The following is an 8923-nucleotide window of genomic DNA, read 5'->3' as shown; positions in this document are numbered from 1 at the left end:
GCATTGATGATATTTTTTCAAACATTCAGCTAAAGGCATGTGTTTGCTGTGCTTTAAATTCTGGACTGCTGAGGGGATCACAGAATCACTGAATGGTTGAGGTCAAAAGGATCTCTGGAGGTCATCTGGTTTAACCATCCCCTGCTCATGCAGCATCATCTGGAGTCAGCTGCCCATTTTCCCATGTCCAAATGTTTTTTAAATATCTCCACATCCTCCCTGGGCAACCTGTGCCAGTGCTCAGTCATCCTCACAGAAAAAAAGTGTTTCCTGATGCTCATACAGAACCTCCTGTGTTTCACTTTGTGTCCATTTTTTCCCTTGTCCTCACACTGGGCACCACCGAAATGAACATGACTCCATCCCCTTTGCACCCTCCCTTCAGGTATCCATATACATTGATAAATTCCACGCCTGAGCTTTCACTAGACCAAACAGTCCCAACTCTTTCAGCCTTTCCTTGTATGACAGGTGGTACAGTCTCTTAATCATCTTTATGGACCCACTCCAGTGGTTCTGAATCCCTCTCATACTGGGTAGCTCAGCACTGGACACAACAGTCCAGGTGTGACCTCACCAGTGCTGAGAATAGAGGAAGGAGTAGAGGGAAAGGATCACCTCCCTTGACCTGCTGGCAACACTCTTCCTAATGCAGTCCAGGACACCATTAGCCTTCTCTGTCACAAGGACATATTGCTCGGTCATGGTCAACTTGCTGTCCACCGGGTCTGCTTTCCAGCCGGGCAGCCTCCAGCATATATTGCTGCATGGCGTTGCCTCCTCTCCAGAAGCAAGGCTTTGAACTTGCATTTGTGGGACTTCATAAGGTTCCTGTCTGTCCATTTCTCCGTCATATTAAGGAGATAATCCTCCTCTGGATGGCAGCACAACCCTCTGGAATATCAGCCACTCCTCCCAGTTTTGTGTCAGTACACCTGTTGAGGGTACACTCTGCCCCATCATACAGACCACTAATGAAAATGTTGAACAGGACTGAACCCACTATTGACCCCTGGGATACACTGCTAGTTACTGGCCTCCAACCAGACTTTGTACCACTGACCACCACCCTCTGGGCCAGGCCTTTTGGCCAGTTTTCAATACACCTCCCTATCTGCTCATCCAGCCCATGCTTCAACAGGTTCTCTATAAGGATCTTATGGGAGACAGCACTGATTTCAATTCTTCATTACTGAAGGCTAGAAAAAAAGCATCTATTGCTCTCCCCTCATCTACCAAGCCAGCCACTTCACTGTAGAATGTTATCAAGTTGGTCAGACATGAATCTCCCTTGGTGGATCCATGTTCACTACTGTTCACTCTCTTGTCTCTTATGTGCCTAGAAATGGTTTCCAGGACTAGTTGTTCTATCACCTTCCCAGGGTCTAAGGTGAGGCTGATAAGCCATGTGTTTCAGAAGAGTATTGTTCTCCTCCTAGTAGCAGAGAAAAGCTCTTTTAGCGATTTGTTATTGACATTACTGTACATTGATCCCCTAATTCCAATTTTTCTGCTCATGTTAGTTCACACCAACAGCTTATTTATTAAAATAAGTTTTAAAACACTATTTAGCTTCCTCTGATTGCTAACCCATAACTTATAGATGCACCAAAACCTTTCTGTGAAGGGGAGCTAGTTAAGAAACTTCAGCATAAATACACTTATTTGCACAAAAATATGATCATTCACACTCCATTAACCTTATTCACAAGCATAGAAGTTCTTCTCCAAGTATTTGTGTGAATAAAAGGAGTTTGTATGAAGTTTCATGGAAAAATTAAAAAAACCGCATGTCCTCTGTTAAATCATAGAGAAATTAGAATTTGTAAAAAATACTCGTGATCAAAATTATTCTTATTATACCTCAGTTAAGGTAGGAATCTTCTAAACTTAAACATTTTCAGTAAGCCGTGACTTGATTTATATGTATTAATTATCTCAAAACCAGTTCTTTCACCTGTAAGAATTTGGGCTAATCTTTGGCATTTCTAAGGCCGCTGAGATTTTTCTGTCCAAATTCACTTGCTAGATATTAAATGTTTTAATTCAGATCCCAGCTTTAGATCAGTAAATTCATAAAATTTTATTAATTTGATGAGATTCCATTGATGTACCCATCCATTCTGCCATGCAGCTCCTGGGCCATACAATTTCTGGACATATATTTTGAACAGAGATTCAAAGATAAAATCTATCTTACTTTACACAGCTCAGGAGATACATGAATCTACAAAGAAAAAAAAAAAAGCCCAAACCCATCATACCTGTCAGAGTAAGTTAAGAAATCATTTTTATGATTTAAAATTGCTTTCACTCTCCATGAAATGAAGCTTTCAAAAGAGAAGTGAGGGAAAAGAGAGGGAGAAAAATAGGAAGAGAGTATTAATAAGAATACAGCTGCTTCACCTGATTTGGGGAAGCTGGAAGTTCAAGTCAAGAAAGTTCAGGGCTTTATCACATATTGAATTACTTACAAAATGTGGAAAATTTGCAGCAAAGATGAATAAACAGATTTTATTCTGTGATGATCTGTAACCTAGTAAGTATTTACTTGAGACAAGCATAAGTGGTTTAAGCATCTATTGTGAGTAAAGCATGACAATTCCAAGTGTTTCTCTCACCTACCAAGTAAATACCATGAGCAACAGTGCATTAAGCCATAGGCTAGTCTGAGTCCTTTTTCCTCTCCTTATTTCAGGTCCACCTGATACATACATCATGTGGAAGTTACTAAGTTTGGACACATAGATATTTCACTAAAAGAACAACAAATTTTAGAAAAAATTCTCAGCTGTCTTTCTTACATAGGAACCTTGTCTCTGTGTCCTGCTTTTTCTTTACAGACATTATCATCCTGGAGGGAAAGCTGTTACTTAGGCCTGAGAGCTATGACCGATCTTTAAGTCAGCACTTACTGTGATCCTAAAGTCAATCTCTTCATCTTTCTTTGTAAATCCTTCTATTATTTTGAATGCTAATAAGAAATGCAATCTCTGTTCCACTTTTGAGGAATGTCCCCAGTTCCCACTGCAATGAGTCTTACACCATTTTCTCTGGGCATCACCTTCAGTCATCCCACATTCTAATCTGATGAAGGCTGATGTACAGCACAGGTTCTTGCATTACACCAGTCCCTCAATCTTGGAACAGACTACTGGGAACTGTTAACAAATTTACAGCAGTCTTGGCACAACAATATACAGTCCTTAGAGCCAGTTTGACATCAGGGACAGGGCAGGTTTGACACCTGCCACACTCCAAGCCAGGCCATGCACCCTACAGCCATTCTCAAAACACTGGCAGATACACTTGAATGAACATGCTGCATAGTTTGCGTGCAGAATTACTTAACTTCCCTTTGCTCTAGGTGAATAGGAGTCGCAGAGTTCACAGTTTTCTGGCCCTCATCAGTATTGAGAAAAACCATTCTATTATCAGAGTTCACAGAGATGTAGCTTGGGAGCAGCTTCTAACTCTTGGTCTAATGGAGCAACATTGGTTAGTGGTTACAAAATTTATTAGATTTATAAAGGAAATTAATTGTCCATGAGAAGGAAGAAAGGGAACCTGTACACTTTAGTTAACTACCAAATAAAATAGACTGAAATTTCCTTCTATGAGCAGCAAAACACTTTAATGAAGTTTTCAGAGCTAAAAGGTGTCAGATGATTCAGAATACTACAAAAACTATATTAAATAGTAAATAAAGTAAGACAGACTCTTTTAAGGCATCTAGTTCATTTTTCTCTTTTTTCTTTTTTTTTTTTTCTCCCAGAACTTTAAGTGGAATTGTAAGTGCCATAATGTATTGGAAAGTCCCTATGATACTGTTACATTGCATATTTCTTGAACTGCAGGCAAAAATATTTTAATGGTATCTCAGCAGTGATCTGAACTATGCATCATACAATATTACTGTAATTCCAACTAATGCCTCTAAAATCAGTAAGGTTAAGCTCAACTATGATTAGTTCAACAGCACAATGTCTGGTCCAAGGTTTTTAGAAGCAATGACAACAAAATATGTTGATTTTGTTTAAGTGATGAAAGGGAAAAAAAAAATCAAATCCATGTTAAGAGTTATTTAATGCTTGGTTTATAGATTTTTTTTTTCTCTGCTCCATGTTGAAAGGAAGAGATGGAAGCTGTAGTGCCTTGCTAAAAGGGAATGGAAACTACAGCATTTAATGCCTCCCTACAGCTGTGAAACACTGTATTCAATTACTCAATAATTACCACCTTCTAGTCTCTGTTCCTATAAAAAAAAAAAACAACATTTTTTTAAAAGGATCATTATTACCACTGAGAGGAATGAGGGCTGTCCATGTTCAGTAAATAAACTACGTATTTAGGTGCTTGGACATTAAGTTAAATGTTGGGTTCAGGTGACCAATTCAACATCACATATGAAAGCACTATGAAAAGAATTACTCTGGCAGATAGAGGGATCTAGAAAGTTTACCTGCCCTTTGCCCAACAGTCTGTTCACCAGTAAATAACCGAGAGCTTAGATCAAACTCTATTTTTCTGGGCAAACAAATCATTCTAATTAACATATAATTCTAGGTGGTTATGTTCATTTTATTGTATTTCTTAACTGCTATTGCATTCTTATACAGACAGCTTTTATATGTTTTCTTGTTATTTTCCCTCATTGCATACTTCTAAGATGAATGTAAATGTGATAGTTATTTTTCATGCTAATCAACAACTCAAACTATTGAGAAACATCTGAACTGTTGCCAAATTCATAACAAACTCAGTGTTGCTTAATTATATTTTATTGCACTATGCAAACTGTTTTAACATTACAGAGAATGCCCACTATACTGTGCCTGTGGGGGTTTTAGACTTTTATCGCTATTTAACAAACATGGGACAATCGATCAGTACTATCATTACTATCATTTGATGTGTTAGATCCTGTATGTGTACAGAAGTTCTTCCACTGTGCCCAGCTTCTCCAGTGTCCTGACAAAAGGACCTGAAGTGTTATCAACTTCTGGTTTCATTTCTGATGCTCTTAAAAGCAGTGAGGAAAAATCCAGCAATGCCGCCTATGAATGATGAAGAGCCTGTAGTGAGAAAAGCTGCTCCTTCACTGCAGAAGCCTCCTTTGGAAAAGGACTGCTCTGGAGCTGCCGCTAGGTTGAACAGCTTTACTATCAGTATCTAAATATTTCTAAGTAAGTCCACTTCACCTTTTCTAAGTTGTCATACATGACTTCCTGAAGAAACCACAACCATTCCTTTATAACACAACTGAAGTTTTGTCACTACTGGCACTAAAGCTAAGGAAAGTTCTGTTTTGTTGAGTGTTTTCTTGCTTTCAAGAGCGAGCTCCTCCATTTACCATTGCTCTGGCTCACCTCTTCCCATGCATTGTAACTAAGGATGTCATGGTAGTTAGCTGTCACAGTTACCTTATGCATTTTTACAACACTCACTAAAAATTCAAAAAGTTCACAATTACAGTATTTGCTTCATTTTCCCCTTTTCATCTTCATGATCATTCTATGATTACATGACATGCAATGAATACATTCAGAAAACATGAAAAATCTGGAGCTTAGCCCTAGCAACAAATTTTATCAAAGAAATATACATCCATGATCTTTGCTGCTGCATAACAAGGTAAAAATAAATCAGTTTCTGTTTGTAGAAATATATATGCAGCAGGAACATGAAATGACATCCACTTAGTCCTTTTTTGAAAGTCTTAAAATAAGTGATTAGAACACATGTTAAAACAAAAATTCCAACTCAAATTGGTATTTGACCTCATCATTCAAAACAATATGCCCAATTACGTGACTAACCACAGTGCGTATCAGAATTGTGATCTGTTAAAATTCATACTATATTTTGATTTTTGTACTGAAGAAGATAGAGTACCAGTATAATGTCTCATTTAAACAACAACATATTCCCTTCGTGTATACAGAAGAGATGATAAACTTACAATATACTAAGGTGGTTCTTCATAAATTTCCAGTACTTGTCATGAAGACCAGTGTCATGGACTTCAGTACTATTTATCTTTCCTGTTCTCTGAAATATTTCTTTTAATAATGAAGTAATTAGTTCAAAGTCTTATTGCTATGAAAATCTGGAGGGGAAAAAAAAAGAAATCCCAAACCAACTCAAAGGTCATAAAATCTATAGCATTGAATCAGAGCTTTCTTACATTATGATGGTCACTTTTAGGTCACAGTTCTACCCGGTGTTCAGGTGAACAACTAAATCTAGAGGCTCACTTTTCATTATTTTGTTGGGAGCACAAATACTGAACCTGTCAGAAACTCTAATGGCAAGAGCTATGCAGAACCAGTATGGCTAGACTAGACTTGCTATCATCATCTCATTTAACTGCAAAGTCAATACTGTGTCCATCGTACAAAAATCTTGTCCAAGCCATCTACTTTCACATGATATTCATGGTGAGGAGTGAAGTTTTCCAGAATACATTAACTACTCAGGGTCCAACAGTGCTTCTATTAACAACAGTGACTAAATTCACATCAAAAACAGTTGGGGCCATGATGTGTTAATTAGAATAAAGAAACCTAACTGTATCTGGGGGGAAAAAAATAGTCTGGGACTTTGGGTTTCATTCGTTGTTTTCTGGCACTCTAGTTGCACTCATGGAACTTTGTCTTGCCACTACCTGCACGGCATAAACCATCTACTTTTTTATTCCATTTTTTAATGAACGTTAACATGTAAAATAATGAATTATAATGGAATTGTTTTTAATATACCAGTACTATATGTTACTAGTAGAGAATGTAGTCACTATGAAAAAGTTAGGGGGTTTTATAATTTTTTTTTTCTAATTCCTCAGTGATAACCAAATTGGGGGTTTGGTGGGGGTTTTCTGAATGCTTCCTCATTTGGGAGCAATCCAGCTATTCACTTTGTTATATTCAGATATTATTTATTACACAGTTGTTAAAAATACAGTAGAGAACAATGGCAGCAGGGTCTGCTATGATGACAAATGACATCCGATTTCTCATAAAAAAGACAGTGGCTGCTAATCAGTGTGTATAAATACTCAGTGCCTGTGGCAAAATGACATTTTAAAGGCTATTCCCCTTTCTCCCCATGTAAGCGAGGTCTTTGCCACTCCATCTCAAATTACAGTAAAGGAAAACTCCCTAGACACTAGAATGTTAGTCTGTATGGCTTTTTTAAAAAAAAAAAAAAAAAAAAGTATTATTTGTTTTTGCTATACCCTTTTTGATTATTCTCTGCCCAGGTCACGCCTTCCTTGGATTGGAATAGGCTAATACAAGTCTCTTGTTTTTATCACATTCTTAGAAGTCTGACATTCTGCTTATATTTGAGATCATGTATACCCATTCCTGCCCTCATCCCTTTCCTTCTCCAGACCTAATCTGTTGCTGAATAAACAATACAGTTCCCTACTGTTTAACCACAAAGAATTATTCTGACACTGTAACATGGCAGGGAGAAGAAAATCACTGCAGAGTTACAAAGAACATCTAGGAACTTGCTAGATCAGACTAGAGATTCATTTACTCGGGTGATGGGTTATTGCACATAGCAGAGGCAGCACGCACACAGGCAGTGTCCCCAGCAAAGGGACTGGAACATCTGTCATGCAAGGAGAGGATGAGAATGCTGAGACTAGTTATCCTGAATAAGAAATGGCTCAGGGGAGATCTTTTCAATGTTTATAAATTGCTGATGGGGGGAGTAAAGATGGAGCTAGCCTTTTTTCCACAGCACCCAACAACAAGACAAGATGGCACAAACTATAATAGAGGAAATTCTGTTTAAACACGAGAAATTTTTTATTTTTTTTTTTTTTTTTTTTTTTTTTTTTTTTTTTTTTTTTTTTTTTTTTTTTTTTTTACTGTGAGGACAGCACATCACAGGTTGTCCAGTCTCCCTCCTTGTTGATATTCAAAACCTGACCAGACACAATCCTGAGCAACCTGCTCTAGATGACCCTGATTTGAGCAGGAGTTTGGACTAGATGGTCTCCAGAGATGCCTGCAAACCTCAGAAGTTCTGTAATTCTGTGATATAGTAACAATGGTGTTATATGTAGGATGCTAAGGTGCATGTAGAACTGGGTACGCAGTAGAAGCAAATCTGGAGCCTGTTAAACAAACATATCCACATCTGTAAATCTATAGGTATGAATATAGTATATCTGAAAATGCTCCAGCTGATTTCTTGTTTGGCTGTACTTGCTAAAGAGTGAACTTTATTTTTGTTTTGTAGCTTTCAAATAAAAACAGGCAGCCAGACTCAGGGAATATGAAACAAATAGAACAATCAATAGTAAATGTAGACTGAAGCAGCAAAAAAATTAGCATACAGAAAAAGAATGTGATATTTTAATAGAAAATATTTGTTAGCCTTTTAGGGGTACTATACTGATGAATGGTAATTACTTTTGCTACTTTTTCTTGGAAACCCATAAATAAATTTTTATATATGAAAATAAGTTTCAGAAAAAGACAGATCCACCTGACATTTCAAATGGTAAATAAAACTTAAATAAAACTGAAAGAGGCCTTCTGAAAAGAGATTTTACATGAGAAATTATTGAATAATGCTTTTGAAAATTATAGAAAATATAAATCATGCAGATTTTAACTTAAAGTACAAATATAGTACCATATAAGTGTGTTCTATGTCATTAGGGCTTTTTAATAGTAGTATGGAGTATATGCTTAGTTTTTGATGCAAATCCCATCAGAGTTTATTTCCAGTTACTTCAAAGGATTCAGGCTAATCTACAAGCCTCTGGCCCACATCAGACCTGCACACTTATAAAGGAAGTACTTACCCTAGGTAGATCACTCCTTGAGGCTGAAGAAACACATGAAACATCCTGGTCCAAGGAAACCTGATGAAAGCCTGAATAACATGAATACCAAGTGTT

Source organism: Athene cunicularia (genome assembly GCF_003259725.1).
Source record: "Athene cunicularia isolate RWA chromosome 4 unlocalized genomic scaffold, athCun1 chr4_part2, whole genome shotgun sequence".
Lineage (NCBI taxonomy): Eukaryota > Metazoa > Chordata > Aves > Strigiformes > Strigidae > Athene > Athene cunicularia.
This window is presented reverse-complemented; position numbering follows the sequence as displayed.